At 32.5% G+C, this 19,367-nt stretch overlaps 1 long non-coding RNA gene across 1 annotated transcript in view; it reads right to left on the reverse strand.

Moving 5' to 3' along the window:
• Window positions 1-18,680, reverse strand: part of LOC148764172 (uncharacterized) — an 80,124-nt gene extending 61,444 nt beyond the window's left edge. The window contains exons 1-3 of the long non-coding RNA XR_016024760.1: window positions 18,520-18,680; window positions 17,788-17,871; window positions 16,855-16,918 (exon numbers count right to left, since the gene is read on the reverse strand). This is a non-coding gene — a long non-coding RNA (uncharacterized LOC148764172). The remainder of the gene's footprint in view (window positions 1-16,854; window positions 16,919-17,787; window positions 17,872-18,519) is intronic.
• Between the last annotated feature and the right edge of the window lie 687 nt (window positions 18,681-19,367).

A 19,367-nucleotide genomic window follows, 5' to 3' on the forward strand; every position in this document is an offset into this window, starting at 1 on the left:
TATATGTATATATACATACATACATACATACACACACACACACACACACACACACACACACACACATATATAGTATTATTAGATCAATGAATTATATTAACTGTAAGTAAGTTATATTTTACAAAATAATAAACTTAGTTAGTAATAATTAATTAAAAAAATACTATATAAACAACAAATAATAATGTTATATATTTTGTTTGGAATAATTAATATATATTAATATTATTAAATATACATAAATAATTTCATAAAATTAAAAGAGTATATATATAATATAATAGAGTAGTTATTATATATACCAACTATGTAACATATAAAACTATAACATATATTAGTTTGATATACTATATAATATTAATATGTAATTTAATTATATATAATGCTATATAATTAAGCAAGTTATATTTTACAAAATAATATATTTAATTAATAATTAGTCATAAACAATATATTATATAATCAACTAAATAATATATTACCTATATATTTTATATTATTATATTTATATAATATATTATGATTATCTATAATACATATATAAAATATTATGTATAATTATGTTTATAAATTAATAATATAGTTTCTTGCTAATGGTTCATGAAATACCCCATACTTTGATATGGTGATAAATAAAGTTGATCGAATGTAAATTGAGGTCAATTAAAATGTTTAAAAGTGATAAAAGACGAAAGGAGTAGTTTAGGATAAAATATTTCGAAAGTGAGAAAATAATAATAAAATGATAATAATTTTATCGGAGGAGAATTTGTGAGCTAAAAGGCGATTCGGAAGTCAAGTGAGGCATAATAAGGTATTTTGGGTACCAAGGAGACAAGATAAAATTTTTAGAATAAAATAATATTTTATTAATGAAACAATATTAAAATATTAATATTTAGCCGGATATCGAAATCAGTCATGAAGAATGATCATATGGTTGATCCAAGTGGGGGAGAAGATGACAAGCCCGACTCTATAAAAATATTTGTCATGACATACATGTGATGGATAGCATGTTTGCATGCTAAGAGAGTCGAAAAATTTACAAAAAAAGTCGGTATTGTACCTAAACGTACAACAAAGTTGATTTAAGCCTCGAACTAGATCAAATAAAGAATTCATGATGAAATTAAGAATTTTAAAGTCCCAGAATGGTTTAATATGGTGATTTGGAGTTCGAGGATCAATTTGGAGTCAAACCGAAACTTTCGCTATATAGGGGTAAAATGGTCATTTGCCACCTGGGGACAAAATGAAAATTTTAGAAAAGATTTTTTTTTGTCCCCATTTGACTTATTGGAGTAGGATTTGAGGTTTAGAAGTGAAAAATTTTAATTTCGATATAATTTGGAGTAAAGGGGTAAAATGGTAATTTTATCACCCAATGGGCAAAATTGTAATTTTCCACCACCAGGACATTTTTCCAGCACATGGTCTTCCTTTATCCTCATTTTGACTATTGACTAATTGTGTGGTGGAGATAAAAAGGATTAAAATTTTAAAATTTTAAAAATGGACCAATAAGAAAATGCCATGTGTCATACCTTTATTATTTTATTGTTTCTTTATAAAAAGGCATAAAATCAGCCCATTTTCTTCATATGGCCGGCCAAGCAAGGAAGAGAGAGAAAGAGAGGAAGAACAAAGGGAAAAACAAGAAAACCTTGGTGAAAATTTAAAGGAAAAGTGAAGAAATCAAGGAAACAAGCTAGGTAAGTTAGAATTTCTTTAGTTCTCCTTGATACCTAGCTTACCCATGCTTTTGTTTTTGATTTTCATGGTTGAATATTGAGTTATTATGATGAATTAAATTCTGAAAAATGGGTTAGGAGAGAGAAAATTATTAGATTAATTTGATTTTAAGTTATGTTAGTGTTTTAAGTTAGTTTAGCATATTTAGAAATAAAACAACAAGAAAAGAATTTATTTTCTCCCACAACCCTTAATGGCCGAATTTACCATGTGTTGAGTGAGGATGAATTTGATTTTCATTCTAGGAGAATTGGTTAAGAAATGATGAATTATGAGCCTAGAAAAATAATGGAAATTTTCAGAGCAAAAATACGAATTTTTACCCATTAGGGGTATTTTAGTAATTTGCTATCGAGGCTGATAAATTAAATCTCATTCACAGTCATTAAGGTAATTTAGGTATAATTGGAGTGTAGAAAGTGAGAAAAATTGATTTGGAGTTAAATTGGAGATAATAGGCCGAATTAGGTCAGTATCGCATTTAAACGGTAGTTTGATAAGTTGTATATCATATCATGTATATATACCGAGCCTGAATTGATTTTATAATGGTCAAGCATTGATGTGATGAATTATGTATTGTACATTGTGGATAGGTGGTGAGTAAAGTACACTGATAAAAGTACAGAAATTATGCTTGAAGATTGAGATTAGGAGTACATCGACTCCTAAAACTGTGAGTGAACTTATTTTCGTCTTAATTATCTAGAGTAGTTTTATACAATTGTGTGATTTTATGGAAAATGGGTTTAAAATGATAAATTGCTATGTTTTAAGAGAAATTGTGATTTTATAAAATGATTTTATAAATTTTTTGAAAAATCGAATACTGGTTTTGAAAATAGAGTAATTGGAGACTTCTTGCTTGTGTTGTAAATTTATGGTTTTAAATTGAATGACTTATGACAATAAATGAGCATGAATGGCTAAACTGATTTTGGTGTTAGAATTATTTGTACTGTGTATTTAGCCTTGAGAGGCTAGGTTGCAATAAATTGCCATATCATGCTAGAATGAATTTTATTGATTGGTGGAATATATATTAATTATTCACTATAGAGGGAGTTCCATGGACCAACCTATTAGAGGGGCACGGTAAAGTCCATTATATTCTTACCTCAAACGGAGAGGCGCGTAGGGTATCTCCTGGGGTAAAGCTTAAGGTTCACTTCACGTCAAACCACCACGTAAAGCGGAACTCAGCCAACGCCAAGGAACGACTATATTTTTCTTAAACTAAAAATATATTTTAAGTGTATACAAAAATTTTAACAGCCTTGGGGACTCGGTTGGATGCCCTGCGCAAGGTATCACCGAGTATGAGTTTTGGCACGAGCCAAAGTTTTAAGAAATTCATAAGCCAAGTTGATTACTCGATTTTTATGGATTGATTTTATTTGGTTGAAATGAGTTGAAAGGTAATGTAATTACAGTATGATGATTTATTTTAATCGTCTCCATTTACTCGACTTTAGATAGTTTAGATGGTATCTGTTTACTCACTGGGATTTTATAATCTCACCACCCTCATTTCCTCACATTTTAGGCTCGGGGAATTCCATAGTTAGTTGACTTTGACAAGGACTTTCATTTGGACTCGAATCGGTAAAAGTTGTAGGTTTCTAGCTTTCGATGCATTTAAGTTAAAGGTGGGCCCACGTGTCACTATAAAAGAAATTTTATGCTTTGGTTATTTGCTTTATAGTATATATGAATATAATTAACTTTTACGCTATAAGAATTATGTACCGATAATTTTATGAAAATTATTTTACAAGAAAATAGTTTATTTTATTGAATATTTTTATTATATTTAAATGGTCAAATTTTCACTTCAAATGAATGTTTTAGATACTTAAATTGTTTTTAAATCATTAAATATATATTTTCGGCTTACCTACTACATTTTTAGCAAGTTTTGAGATTTTTGAAGATAAAAATGATGAAAATGCCCCTGTGAGCCAAAAAACAATATGTTATGTTCTGATTTGAAAATGATTTGTAATCCTTCGAATTTTGATATTTGATAACTATTGCTTACCGGGGAAGTGCGAAAGCTGATACGAGAGCCTTGCGAGGTTTCTATCGACATTCGGGGTGAAGAATGTTTGTCGAGGCCTCGCGGCGGTTGTCATTGGCCCGATGAGGAGTTTCGGGTCGTGACAGTTCATATATAGTTAATATAAAATTATATATATTATACATTAGTATATGATATATTATGATTTTCTTTGTTAAAAATTAAAACTCTTACCCTTTTAATTTTAAACCAAAAAAAAAAGCCTAATTAACCTGGCAACCTTGCCGCCCAATGTTTTCCCCAAATTTTCAAGCTTTTAGAATCTCTCTACCCACGAAACCCTTACTACCCGTTGCCGCCCCTTGTCGAGCTGAACCTTGCTGACCTCCGATGAACCTCGCTGAACTTCAGTGCACCTCGTTGACCCACGCTTCCTCTTGCTGCCTTGTCTTCTATCTAAAGTGTTAGTGCCTCATTAACCCATGCTGCCTCTTATTTCAGTCAGCATTTTTACCTTGTTTCTTGTTTAATTGTTGCCTTGTTGTTTGTCAGTGGATAAAGAATTGTCGTTCTGCCTTATTGTTTGTTTAATTGCATCTAATTTTTCATAGAGCTTTCACTTGGTCTTTTTATGCTTGGAAAAAGTAACTTGAGTATGAAAAACTTACTGCCCATGAGCAGAAAAGACCAATGCTGTTCCCTTCCAAACATCAGTAGACTCTTGCAAGTAATGTAACAAAAACTTTTAGCAAACAATGTGAACAGTAGTGCCCCTGCCCTTTGCCGCCCCTTGCTGCCTTTTGTTGACCCTTGGTGACCCTCGATGCGCCTTGCTCCTCTGTGTGCTTCTTTTAGAAAAGACTAGGCAAATGTCAGTGAATGAACACAACACATTTTTAGATATTCTTACTTGATCTTCTGCTTCTTTTCTTTGTTTAAGTTTAGATATATTATGTTACCAAATCTTAGAAGGTTGTATGCTTAGTTATTCTTATTTTTTTGCATCATTGTCTAGCATTGATTTGTGTGACTAAAGATGCCAATTAGAAATGCTTAATCATTCATCCTTTTGCTTTATGTTATAAGAGTAGGCAACCCCGAGTTGATCTAATAAAGGTATAACTTTTTTCATATCTTGATAGAATGACTTGTTGGGTGGCGTAGCCTAGGAAATAAAACTCAATCTCAAGAATTTTGGCCATCCCATGTTTCGTATTGGAACTTTCGTTGGTTTTTAATAACTTCTTTCTAGACACTACAGTGCATTATGTAATTTGACTGCATGACCAAAGCTTTGGGAGAAATAGGCAAAGTGATAACTTGGAGAAGGTTAATTAAATTCGGGTTAAGATTGAATATGATAGAGAAAAAAGAATGAGAGGAAAAGGTATGTTCGATTCTTTCTAGCTAATTTCTTTTCAATACAAAAAATTCTATTTTCTGCTCTTGCTTCTATTGGATAGATCTAGAGGTGGCAAGAGCTGAATTGACCCAATCAACATGCTCAATCTATATGAACGAACCTGAATTTAGTAGAGAAGGCAATTACTTGAAAATCTGGTCTTGACCTAAAACTTGAAATAGTTTGAACCCAAATAAGATGACTGTATGCTTTTAGAGTAAAATGCAGTGAAAGTTGGTCCAAACTCAAAAGATGTTGTGAAAAATTTATCTTTTGATTATGCAATATGGGATACACCCAAAATTCAATGCAAAATACAAGCAAAGATTACGTGCAAGCGTGCATGATCGCAACAAGTAGTAAAGTGATAAGTTGAGTTGTCGATCCTCAAGGAGTTGATTTAATAGTTGTTGTTAACTACTAAAATTAAAACAAGCGAATTTTATCCAAGTATCAAATTTTGATCTATGATTAAAATGTAATCTAATTAACTAACTCTAATCTAAATGGTGCAAATAATAAATTGAGGTGGAAACAATGGTCTAATAGTCTAGGATTATGGTATCTTTTAATATTTCACTTGGAATTGGGTTTGCTTAATTACTTAATCTCAATGAAAGTTGATGTTAGTCTAGAATTTCAAAGTATGTGTAATTCTCCGTCGAGATATTACACACTTGCTTTGTCATGACCCGGTACTCTCTTCGAGTCCATGACAACCGCCGCGATGTCTTGATAGACATATCTTACCCTGAATGTCAACTGAAATCTCGCAAGGCTCTAGCATCAGTTCTCCATCTCCCCTGTGAGCAGCAGTTACTAAATATTATATTTTAAAGGAATATAGACTATTTTCAAATCAAAGTCAATCAAAAAGTAATTTCTACCGTCCAGGGGTATTTTAGTCATTTTACCTAAAATTTTCGAAACCTGCTAAAAATACAATATATAAATGAAAAATATATATTTCATATCTAAAAATAAATTTAGGTATCTAAATCATCCATTTAAAGTGAAATTATAGCTAATCAAACAAAATAAAAATATTGAATAAAATATTTCATTTTCATATAAAACAATATTTATAAAAATTTACGTAAATAGTTAATGAAAAGTAATAACAAAATAAATTCGTATATATAATAGCACATTGCGCCAAGGTATACAAAAATATTCTACAATGACATGAGAGCCCCAAAATAACAAAAATAAACATGACTGTAAACCCCCGATTTCTAAGGTTGTGAATCCACAAGCAAACCCTCAACAAAATCGACGGTCTACAGACTGCCCTGAGCCTAAAATGGGTGAAAGAAGGGTGGTGAGTTTTTATAAACCCGGTGAGCAAGCAAAGATCATCTATAACATCTAAAGTCGAGTAAATGAAGATAGTTAAAACATTTCATCATAATATGATTCATAACATTAAAACTCATTTCAACTCATATAAAACAGTTACATTTCATAAAAAAATCAATATGGCTTATGACTTTCTTAAAACTTGACTCATGCCAAAACTCATACTCGGTGACACCTTGCGCAGGACATTCAACTGAGTCCGTCAAGGCTATTAAAACGACATATACACATAAAACATGTTTTTACGTTAAAAAACATAGTCGTTCCTTGGCCTTGGCTGAGTTTCACTCTCACGTGGTAGTTCGACGTGAAGTGAACTCTAAACTACCTTAGGAGATACCCTTCGTGCCTCTCATACTAAGGTAAAATATAACAGGATTTATCGTGCCCCTCTAATAGGTCGGTTCATGGAAACTCACCCACTACAATAAGCTAATCAATTACCTCACCAAATTAATAAAATTTTTGATAGTATGACATGGCTAATATGATATTACCCAGCCTGTCAAGGTAAAACAAAACAGTTCATATATTCCACACAAACACAAATTGTCACACCCCGAAACCTCCCTCAGGCCCATGACAACCGTCGCGACGTCCCGATTGACACTCATTATCCGGAATGCCAATCGAAACCCTGCAAGGCTTACATATCAGTTTCTTTCCTTTCCTGTGAGCAATCGTTGTTAAACATTCCATTTAAAACAATTACCGGTCGTTTCTGGCTCAAATAAATCCAAAGAATTTTTTTTAAAAGGGATTTATAGACAAATATCACTATTCAAAATATTGATTAAAATGTAGCATTTTTATATAAAATAATATTTATAGAAACGCGTGTAAGAAATCTTTTGTAATGTGTAAGTAAAATAAATTCATACATACAAAAATTTACTAAGTTATAATGTACAATAATGGTTACAATGACAAGTGGCCCAAAATACGCCCAGTGTTGGTGCTAGAAACCTACTGTCTGTGTGGTAGAGATGTCAACTGGAATCCTTGACAAAATAGGGTATCTATAAGCTACCACAGACCTGAAATGTTTGGAAAGGAGGTGGGTGAGATTTTGCAATCCCAATGAGTAAACAGACATTATCATAAATATCTAAAGGCCAGTAACAGGGAGGCAAGTTTAAACAACAAATCACAAACCATTTCATAATGTTTTCAATTTATTTCTTAAACCATAAAATATTTATAATTTACCAAAACAGTTGTTAAGGCTTATGTCTTTTATAAAAGAAAACAATGCTCAAGCCAAAACTAATCCTCGGGGATACCTTGGCCGAGGCATCTAATCGAGTCCGTCAAGGTTGTTATAACATTTACATGTGAAACACATTTTTATTTTTAAAACAAGTCGTTCCTTGGAGTTGGCCGAGTTACATATTCACGTGGGGGTTCGACGTAAAGTGAGCTCTAATACTACCCCGAGAGTTACCCTCATCGTCTCTACAACTGGAGTAACTATATAACCGGGTTTACCGTGCCCCTCTAATAGGCAGTCCACGGAAACCCGTCACTGCAGTGACTAACCCACCAATTTTAATAAAATTTCGACAATATAACGTGATTTTTATTTATTTATCCAGCCTGCATAGTAAAAACAGCTTACATAAATTTCCCAATGCATTTACAAAATATAGCCACATATACTTATATCTCATAAGCCATTCATAGGAAAATATATAATTTTCAAGACAGTTAACAGCCTCAAATTACTCAATTTCATAATCAACCCAATATATCTTTATTTGTCACATTTATTTGTAAAACATCAAAAATCCTGTTTTAATCTCGTTTTCATTTCATAGAATACATAAAGAGCATTTAAAAATAAACTCTAGATAATTTACAATAATAATAAGTTTACTCACCGTTTGTACAAATTAAAAGCTTTCTAGGTGCCCCGATAACTACTCGTCAGGTACGATTTTCTTGCCTTTACCGGAAGGCTCTCCTCCTAGACACATTGCAAAAATTTACTCAATTCATCACATTAATGCTAAATCACTATATATTTGACTTAAATCCTATACTAATGCATGGTATGAAATGCAATAGCCAAAAACGGCTTAAACGCGGTATTAACCTATTTTTGGCACTTTACCCGACAAATTGCTAATGCGCTCCATTTTAGCTCTAAATTGTCCCATTCTCTCTCCAACATTTCTAACCATTAAATATCAGCCAATAACCTTCTAAAATCACCAAAATCAGTTCACTTTCCTCTTGAAAAAATTCAGCCAAAAATGGGACATTAACTCGGTAAATTTTCTACTTTGTTTTTCTATCACATTTAACCATTTTTCATCATTTTCTCTTCATTTCTCTTAGAATAAAAATCAGATTATCATCATTTTACCTCATTGCAGATTCAGCCAAGGGTGGGTATTGTGAAAATTTAATGCTTTCTTGCCCAATTTAATTTCTAAACACATATAACTAACTAAAACTACCAATTTAACTAAAAATCAAAACATAAAAATTTCAAAATCTCTCCCCTAGAATTTCGTCCAGCCCTTGATGTCACTTTTAGATCTCTCTCCTCAAGCATGCTAAATGGAAACAAAGGCATAAGAAAGGTAGAAATCAAGCTAAAGTCAAAAAATCTCACCGTTAGACGCGTAAACGGGCGAAAAACGCGAATTCCCCTTTGAATTTTCTTGTTTCTCTTTGGTTTTTCTTTTTTTCTTCCTTTCCTCTCTATTTTCTCTCTTGTTCTCCCTTATGGCCGGCCAGCACTTAAAATGGGGTTTAAATGGACTGATTTTTCATTAAAATAATATTATATCATTAAAAAATACCACGTGTCACTTTCCCATTGGTCCTTTTTTAAAATTTCTTCCATTTGTTTCCAAATTTTCACCATACACTTGTCCCACATATCCATAGCTTAGATAAAATTCTCAGACTTATCTAAAGTCTTGGTGGAGTAATTTTTGAAATTTACACTTTTACCCCCGTAAAAGTGAAAAATTACATTTTTGCCCAAAAAACTGAAAAATTGCCCATAGACATATTTTTCATCCCTTATACTCATACCATTCTCCAATTTATCAAATTTGATCTAAATTCTCCCAAAATCTCAAATTTTGTCCGCGAGTGGCAAAATTACGATTTTACCCCTACACTCCAAAAATCACCAGAATTAAACTTTTTCACTTCCTATCATTAAATTATACTCGAAATAGTTAATCTTGATCAAAAATTTCACTCCATTATCAAATTATTATCTTAGGTGTCAAAATGATGATTTTACCCCTGAACATCAAAATTTTTAATTTTACCCCTAATGAACCTTCAAACTCCGAACAATCATTTTTAGTCATTCCTGGATTATAAAATATTAAATTTCATTCTACAATTTCTATTTGAACTAGTTCGAGGTTAAATTAACTCAAGTGTACCGTTAGGTACGATACCGGGTTTCATCTTTTCTTAGGTGCTTTCCTAGCATAATAACATGCTACTCAGTGCATGTATGTCATGACATGTGTTTATAGGGTCGGGTTTTACACAAATCCAGCCATTCATGCCATCACATTGTCATAAGCCATCAATTCAAACCATATATCAATTTCAAATCTCGTTATGCCGAAACATTCATTACAAAGCAGGGTCGGCATAACGAACAATAGCCAAAATATATATATATATAATACAAGTATATAGTCTCAACTTACTCAATTTCCAAAACCATCATTAAATTTCAAAACAATTTATGAGCCTTATTTCATTTAGCCAACACTTCAATTTTAAAACATAATAATTTACAGTTTAAGTTCATTATTCTTTAAAATCATAAGAACGAGTATAAACTACTTTAGATAATTAAGATGATACTCTGTTCACTCACTATAATGGGAGTATTCCTGCTTTTGGTCCTCGGCCACGAAATCCTTACCTTTACCAGAGGGCTTACCACCTATACATGATATACAACAAGTAATTCAATATATTTGTACCAAACTATTATAGAACTATTTCAGGCTCTATATGAATGCATGAAATTGAATGAGAAATATTCGAATAATCACTTAAAGTTGGTATTCTACGTAGGTTCAATTGTTATCGGATTGAAATGGTATTTGACTTAACTCAAACTATACACTATTTAATTAGCCAAAACATCCAATTCATCATCAATATATGCCCTATTAAATTCGGCTAAGGAGGGTTTAGTGAAGGACATGTGGTTTTCTTACTTGTTTTGCATACCGAATATCACAAAATAACTAAAAACATCTAGATAGCATGAAATCTAACAAAAACCATCATCAAAACCTCCCCCCCTTGATTCGGCCAACATGACTTCGTTCACAAAAATTTGGGTTTCTACCATAGAAAATGAAAAAGAAAGCATGGGAAAGGTAAATCCTAAGCCAAAATTGTGAAATCTTACCTCAGATCACGTCGTTTTTCGGTAACTGATGAATTCCTCTTGAATTTTCTTCCTCAAGGTTTGTTTCTATTCTTTCTCCCTTTTTCTTTGGCTTGCACGGCAATGAAAGAATGAATTGGGAAAGGTTTATGCTGGTTCATAAAGAAAATTATAAAAGAATTAAAGCTTGACACGTGTCGATGTGTGATTGGTTCATGGTTAAAACTTAACTATTAAGCATTTTCTTACCACCACATATAATACCTTAATTATCCAAGGTATAAAAATGATAATAGGTGAAATTTATGGGCTTGACAAGTGTCTAGGTGGTGTAAAATTTAAAAAATTCCAATTATGTAAAACCCGACCCTATAAATACATGTCATGACATACATGCACTAAGTAGCATGTTATTATGCTAGGAAAGCACCTAAGAAAAGACGAAACCCGATATCGTACCTAACGGTACACTTGAGTTGATTTAACCTCGAACTAGTTCAAATAGGAATTGTAGGATGAAATTTAATATTTTATAGTCCAGGAATGACTAAAAATGATTGTTCGGAGTTCGAAGGTTCATTTGGGGTAAAATTAGAAATTTTGATATTCAAGGGCAAAATCGTCATTTTTCCACCTAAGATAATAATTTGATCATGGAGTGAAATTTTGACCAAGATTAACTATTTGGAGTATAATTTAATGATAGGAAGTGAAAAAGTTTAATTCTGGTGATTTCTGGAGTGTAGGGGCAAAATCGTAATTTTGCCACCCACGGATAAAATTTGAGATTTTGAGAGAATTTAGATCAAATTTGACAAATTGGAGAATGGTATGAGTATAAGGGATGAAAAATATGTCTATGGGCAATTTTTCAGTTTTTTTGGCAAAAATGTAATTTTTCACTTTTACGGGGGCAAAGGTGTAAATTTCAAAAATTACTCCACCGAGACTTTGGATAAGTCTGAGAATTTTATCTAAGCTATGGATATGTGGGACAAGTGTATGGTGAAAATTTGGAAACAAATGGATGAAATTTTAAAAACGGGCCAATGGGAAAGTGACACGTGGCATTTTTAAAATGAAATAATATTATTTTAATGAAAAGTCAGCCCATTTAAACCCAAATTTTGAGTGCTGGCCGGCCATAAGGAAGAACAAGAGAGGAAATAGAGAGGAAAGGAAGAAAAAAAAGAAAAACCAAAGAGAAACAAGAAAATTCAAAGGGAAATTCGCGGTTTTCGACCGTTTACTCGTCTAACGGTGAGATTTTTCGATTTTAGCTTGATTTTTACCTTTCCTATGCCTTTATTTCCATTTAGCATGCTTGAGGAGAGAGATCAAAAAGTGATATCAAGGTCTGGACGAAATTCTAGGGGAGAGAAATTGAAATTTTTAGGTTTTGATTTTTAGTTAAATTGATAGTTTTAGTTAGTTAAATGTGTTTAGAAATTAAATTGGGCAAGAAATCATTAAATTTTCACAATACCCACTCTTGGCTGGATGCTCAATGCTGTACAATGATGATGAATTGATTTTATTCTAAGGGAAATGAAGAGAAAATGATGAAAAACGATTAAACGTGATAGAAAAACAAAGTAGAAAATTTACCGAGTTAATGTCCCATTTTTGGCCGAATTTTTCAAGGAAGAGAGTGAGCTGATTTTGTTGTTTTTAGAAGGTTATTGGCTGATATTTAATGGTTAGAAATGTTGGAGAGAGAATGGGATGATTTAGAGCTAAAATGGAGCACGTTAGCAATTTATCAAGCAAAGTGCCAAAAATAGGTTAATATCGCGTTTAAGCCGTTTTAGGCTATTGCATTTCATACCATGCATTAGTATGGGATTTAAGTTAATTATATAGTGATTTAGCATCAATGTGATGAATTGTGTAAATTTTTGTAATGTGTCTAGGAGGAGAGCCTTCCGGAAAAGGCAAAGATGTCGTACCCGACGAGTAGTGATCGGGGCGCTTAGAAAGCTTTTAGTTTGTACAAATGGTGAGTAAACTTATTATTGTTGTAAATTATCTAGAGTTTATTTTTAAATGCCCTTTATGTATTTTATGAAATGAAAACGGGATTTTTGATGTTTTAGGAATAAATGTGATAAATAAAAATATATTGCATTGATTATGAAATTGAGTAATTGGAGGCTGCAAATTGACTTGAAAAATATATATTTTCCTAGGAATGGCTTATGACAAATGAGTATATGTGGCTATATTTTGTGAATGCATTTGGGAAATTTATGTAAGTTGATTTTACTATGCAGGCTGGATAAATAAATAAAAGTCACGTTATACTGTCGAAATTTTATTAAAATTGGTGGGTTAGTCACTGCAGTGACGGGTTTCCGTGGACTGCCTATTAGAGGGGCACGATAAACCCAGTTATATAGTTGCTCCGGTTGTAGAGGCGAGGAGGGTAACTCCCGGGGTAGTATTAGAGCTCACTTCACGTCGAACCCCCACGTGAATGTGTAACTCGGCCAACGCCAAGGAATGGCTGGTTTTAAAAATAAAAATGTGTTTCACGTGTGAATATTTTAACACCCTTGGCGGACTCGGTTAGATGCCTCGGCCAAGGTATCCCCGAGGATTAGTTTTGGCTTGAGCCTTGTTTTAATAAAAGACATAAGCCTTAACAACTATTTTGGTAAATTACAAATATTTTATAGTTTAAGAAATAAACTGAAAACATTATGAAATGGGTTGAAATTTGTTGTTTAAACTTGCCTCCATTTTACTCGCCTTTAGATATTTATGATAATATCTGTTTACTCATTGGGATTTTATAATCTCACCACCCTCCTTTCCACCCATTTCAGGTTCAGTATAGACTGTAGATAGCTGATCTCATTGAGGACTACCATTGGATCTGTATTTTCTAAACCGTAGGTTCACAGTCCTCTTTACTTTTGTTTATTCGGGGGCCCTCTTGTTATTGTAAATTAAATTAAATATTTTGGCTTACTTTATTTCAGTATGTATAATTTTATTTAGCTTTTACGCTATAAAAATTATTCACGTATAACTCTATAAATATTGTTTTATAAGAAAATAGAATATTTTCCTTAATATTTCTTTTATTTTTTTATTATATTCAAATAACCGTAATTTCGTTTTAAATGAAGATTTAGACTTTTAAACTCATTTTGAATATGAATTATGTGTTTTGTACTTGTATATTACGTTTTAGCCTGTTTCGAAATTTTTGAGAAAAAAATGACCAAAATACCCCTGTGTGGCGAAAATTTTATTTTGATTGTTTTTGATCTAAAATATTATATATTCTCTAAAAACTCGATATTTAACAATGATTGCTCACAAGAAAGGAAGGAAACTGATATGTAAGCCTTGCGGGGTTCCGGTTGGCATTCCGGATAATGAGTGTCAATCAGGACGTCGCGACGATTGTCATGGGTCTGAGGGAGGTTCCGGGTCGCGACAAATTATGTCCTTATGGACATGTGAAATGATCGTTTTGCCTTTATGCTTGGAAAAAATATCAGAATTGAAAAGTTTCACTTCTCAAATTCAAATTATGCTTCAAATAGTCAAACTTGGTCAACAATCTCATCCAACATTCCAATTTTTGCCCTCGGGTGGCAAAATGACCATTTTGCCCCTACGTTATAAAAATTCCTGATTGGATTCCAAATTAATCCCCGAACTCCGAATCACCATTTTAAGACATTCCAAAGTTCAATAACTCTCAAATACAACCTAAAGTCTCTATTTGGACTAGTTCAAGGTTTTAATCAACTTAATTATATCACTAGGTACGATACCGACTTTTAACGATTTTTCGAGGCATCCAAGTATGCAGACATGTTATCAAGTACATGAATGACATGACAAGTATATATTAGAGTTGGGCTTGACATGCTTAACCTAATTGAATCACTATATGTCTATAGGAGACAATTAAATTAAGTTCTTTAAGTCAAGGTTCTACAAATTGACTATGTGTGGCAATTACATGTTTATCTACTTTAATTGCACATTAAAACACTGAAATTCATTTTAAGTGTATTAAACACACATTACACAAATCAAGGTCTAATTTAGACTAACTTTCTCAAGTGTCATCTAAATACTTGACACATATAAATGTTGATCAAGCAAATAAATGGGCAATAAACTCCAATTTGAGTAAACATCAATATTTCCACTGAGAATAAGCGACAAACCAACACAATATCCAAGCTACATATTAAAATCAACCATAATCTTAGATTAAAGGTTTTAGCTCAACATGTCAAAGAGGAAAGTACACATTTCAGCAAACAAAAGCATTGCTTTACAAAATGAGATAGAGAGAGAGAATAAAATATAGAGAGAGGAAGATGTTTTGTTGTAGCTTTTCAAGCCTCCAGCACTTGATTCTTCTTCTTTTTCCCCTTTTTGTTCTTGCCTCTTCTTGCCCAAAGTGTCTCTCCGAATCCTCCCTCTTTTTTAGTGCAAAACTTTCTATTTATACCCCCTCTCATTTTTAGCTTGACTTGAAATCCCGTGCCAAAAATATTCTTTACTGACGTGTTCTTACTGCAACGAGAATAGAATTTTGCTGCAGCGAGAAACTTTTTGACTTGGCATTGCAAACAACTTCATTTTCGCTACAGCGAGAATGGATTTTTGTTGCAGCGAAAATCCTTCTGACTTCATTTACCCTGTTTCTCACTGCAGCAAAAATGAAATTTCGCTGTAGTGAGAAACTCTCTGCCTTGGACATTTTGCCTTTCTTCACTGGACAGTGTTGCAACACTAGAAGCTTGGTGCTGTAGTCTTAGGCTTGTTGTTTCCATGTTTTCCTCCTTCAAGTTGCCTAGTGCAGAGTTGCTGTGGTCCTCACTTTCAGCTTCATTTTTGGCCATCATTCCTTAATATTAAGAGGTTAAATGATCAAAGGCTGAATTGAGGGATTTTGACAAAAAAAATTAAGCTAGAATTTCATAAATGGATCTTGATACTATATAAGCTAAACTACTACTAAAAAGCATAGAAATTTCTTAAAGATTACACAAAAACTAAAAAAACCTAAGCAAAATTCATGCTTTAAAAGAACCATATGATAACTCTATATAATAGAGTTATCACACCCCAAACTTAATCTTTTGTTAGTCCTCGAGCAAAACTTAAAGCAATCAGAGACACTTGAGACTGAAAACATTAAATTATAAATTCATTGCACCAACTCAAAGATTACTTTTAAATTCCTCATAAGTTGCCTAATTTTCCAAGCTCACAGCAAATCACAAGTATTGTTCAAATATATGTATCAACAAAATTGCAAGCTCATTTTGAATTGGTTTCCCGTGGGTGTGTGTAAAATTCCTTGCAATACACATCATGTCACTCAGATTAGTTTATGCTTATGTCACGACCCGAAACTCCCCATCGAGCCCGTGACAACCGCCACGAGGCCTCGACAGACATTCTTCACCCCGAATGCCTATCGAAACCCCGTAAGGCTTAGCATCAACTTTCGCATCTCCCCGGTGAGCAACAATTATTAAATCTCGCATTTAAAAAAAATCATAAGCCATTTTCAAATAAGAACAATAAAATATTATTTTCTGGCTCATAGGGGCATTTTTGTAATTTTTCTTCAAAAATCTCAAAACTTGCTAAAAATGTAATAGGTAAGCAGAAAATATATATTTAATGATTTAAAAACAAAATAAGTATCTAAAACGTTCATTTGAAAGCAAATTGTTAACAACTAGTACTATTCAAAAATAATCAATAAAATATTCTATTTTCTCATAAAATAAATTTTTATAGAAATATTCGTAAACAATTTTTCGCACATGAAAGTAAAGTAAAAATTGTATGAATACAAATACAGATAACCAAAATATAAGTTTTGATCTGCAATGACACGTGGGCTCCAATTGACCAAGAAGATGTAAGACTGTGAACTTTTACTTTCTATAATGCAGTTCCGAGCTTAGTTCTCGTCCTACTCGACTATCTACAAACTGTCATGAGCCTGAAAAATGTATAGGAAGAAGGGGTGAGATTTTATAATCCCAGTGAGTAAACAGATACCATCTAAAGTATCTAAAGCCGAGTAAATGGAGACAATTAAAATAAGTCATCATACCATAATTTCATTACCTTTCAGTTCATTTCAACCAAATAAAATCAATCCATATAAATCGAGTAATCAACTTGGCTTATGAATTTCTTAAAACTTTGGCTCATGCCAAAACTCATACTCGGTGATACCTTGCGCAGGGCATCTAACCGAGTCCGCCAAGGCTGTTAAAATTTTGTGTACACTTAAAATATATTTTTGTTTGAAAAAAATACAGCCGTTCCTTAGCGTTGGCTGAGTTCCCCTTCACGTGGTGGTTTGGCGTGAAGTGAACCCTAAGCTTTACCCCAGGAGATACCCTACGCGCCTCTCCGTTCGAGGTAATAATATAATGGAGTTTACCGTGCCCCTCTAATAGGCTGGTCCACGGAACCCCCTCTGCAGTAAATAATTAATATATACTCCACCAATTTAATAAAATTCATTCTAGCATGACATGGCAATTTATCGCAATCTAGCCTCTCAAGGCTGAATACACAATACAAATAATTCTGACACCAAAATCAATTTAGCCATTCATGCTCATATATTGTCATAAGCCATTCAATTTAAAACCATAAATTTGCAACACAAACTAGCAGTCTCCAATTACTCTATTTTCAAAACTAATATTCGATTTTCCAGAAAATTTATAAAATCATTTTATAAAATCACAATTTCCCTTAAAACATAACAATTTACCATTTAAACCCATTTTTCATAAAATCACATAGTTGTATAAAACTACTCTAGATAATTAAGACGATAATAAGTTTACTCACAATGTCTAGAATGCAGACTTTCGAAGCACTCTGTCTACTGGTCCTCGGATGTAATTTTCTTGACTTTATTGGAGGACTCACCACCTTGACACAGTACAAAATCGAGAATTCACTAAGTTGGTACTAAATCAAAATTAAACTAATTTGGACTACCAATGCATGATATGGAATGCAAAAATGCACTGGTAACTATCTAAATCCGGTATTAGCCTAATTCGTCTTATCACCTGATTAAATTCCTAACGGGTTCGTTTAAACTCCAATTTAATTCTTTTCAGTTTCTATACCTCAATTGCACCCAAATTAACTTAATGTCCCTCAGTGTGATGCAAATTATGAATCCCAATAGTAAATTACGAAAATACCCCTAGTGGGTAAAAATTCGTATTTTTGCTCCGAAAATTCCCATTATTTTTCTAGGCTCATAATTCATTATTCCTTAACCAATTCTCCTAGAATAAAATCAAACTCATCCTCACTCACTACATGGTAAATTCAGCCATTAATGGTTGGGGGAGAAAATAAATTCTTTTCTTGTTGTTTTGTTTCTAAATATGCTAAATTAACTAAAAACACTAACATAAATTAAAATCAAATAAATCCAACAACTTTCTCTCTCCTAACCCATTTTTTCAGAATTGAATTCATCATGAAAACATGTAATTTAATCATGGAAAATAAAGAGAAATGCTTGGGAATAAGAAAACTCAAGCTTAATAGAAAAAATCTCACCTTTTTCACTTAATTTCCTTGAAAATTCACACTTTTTCTTTGATTTTCTCTCTCTAGGGTTTTGTTTTCTCCTTTCTCTCTCTTGTTTCTTGCTTGGCCGAATGTTGAAGAAGAAGAATGGGTGGGCTGATTTTTTTTTATGCATTTTTATTGTTTAATGAAATAATATTATTTTATTCATATTTTAAATATTTTATTAATTCATTTCTTTTTTCTAGCCATCCACTTGTCCTATTTTCTTTCACCATGCATTCCCTTTGACTTATCCAAGTCTTAAGTGATATTTCCAGATTTTTCCAAAGTTTTGGTGGAGCAAATTTTTCAAAATTACACTTTTGCCCCTGAACTTTTCAAAAATTACATTTTTACCCCAAAAATTGAAAATTTTCCATAATGCATAATTTTCACTCCTCATACTCATTTCACACTCCAAATAATTAAATTTGATCAAAATCCTTTCAAAAAATTAAATTTTCGATTCCGAATGGTAAAATTACCATTTTACCCTTTACTCCAAATTATACCGAAATTAAAATTTTTCACTTCTAAACCTCAAATCTTACTCCAATAAGTCAAATGGGGCCAAAAATCTTTTCTAAAAATTTCCATTTTGTCCCCAGGTGGCAAATGACCATTTTGCCCCTAGATAGCGAAAATTCCAATTTGACTCCAAATTGATCCTCGAACTCCGAATCACCATATTAGCCCATTCTGGAACTTTAAAATTCTTAATTTCATTGTAAATTCTCTATTTAATCTCGTTCGAGGCTTAAATCAACTTTATTGTACCTCTAGGTACAATACCGACTTTTGTAAATTTTTCGAAACTCTCCTAGCATGCAAACATA

This window comes from Theobroma cacao, chromosome 2 (assembly GCF_053813885.1).
Source record: "Theobroma cacao isolate CCN51 chromosome 2, ASM5381388v1, whole genome shotgun sequence".
NCBI lineage: Eukaryota > Viridiplantae > Streptophyta > Magnoliopsida > Malvales > Malvaceae > Theobroma > Theobroma cacao.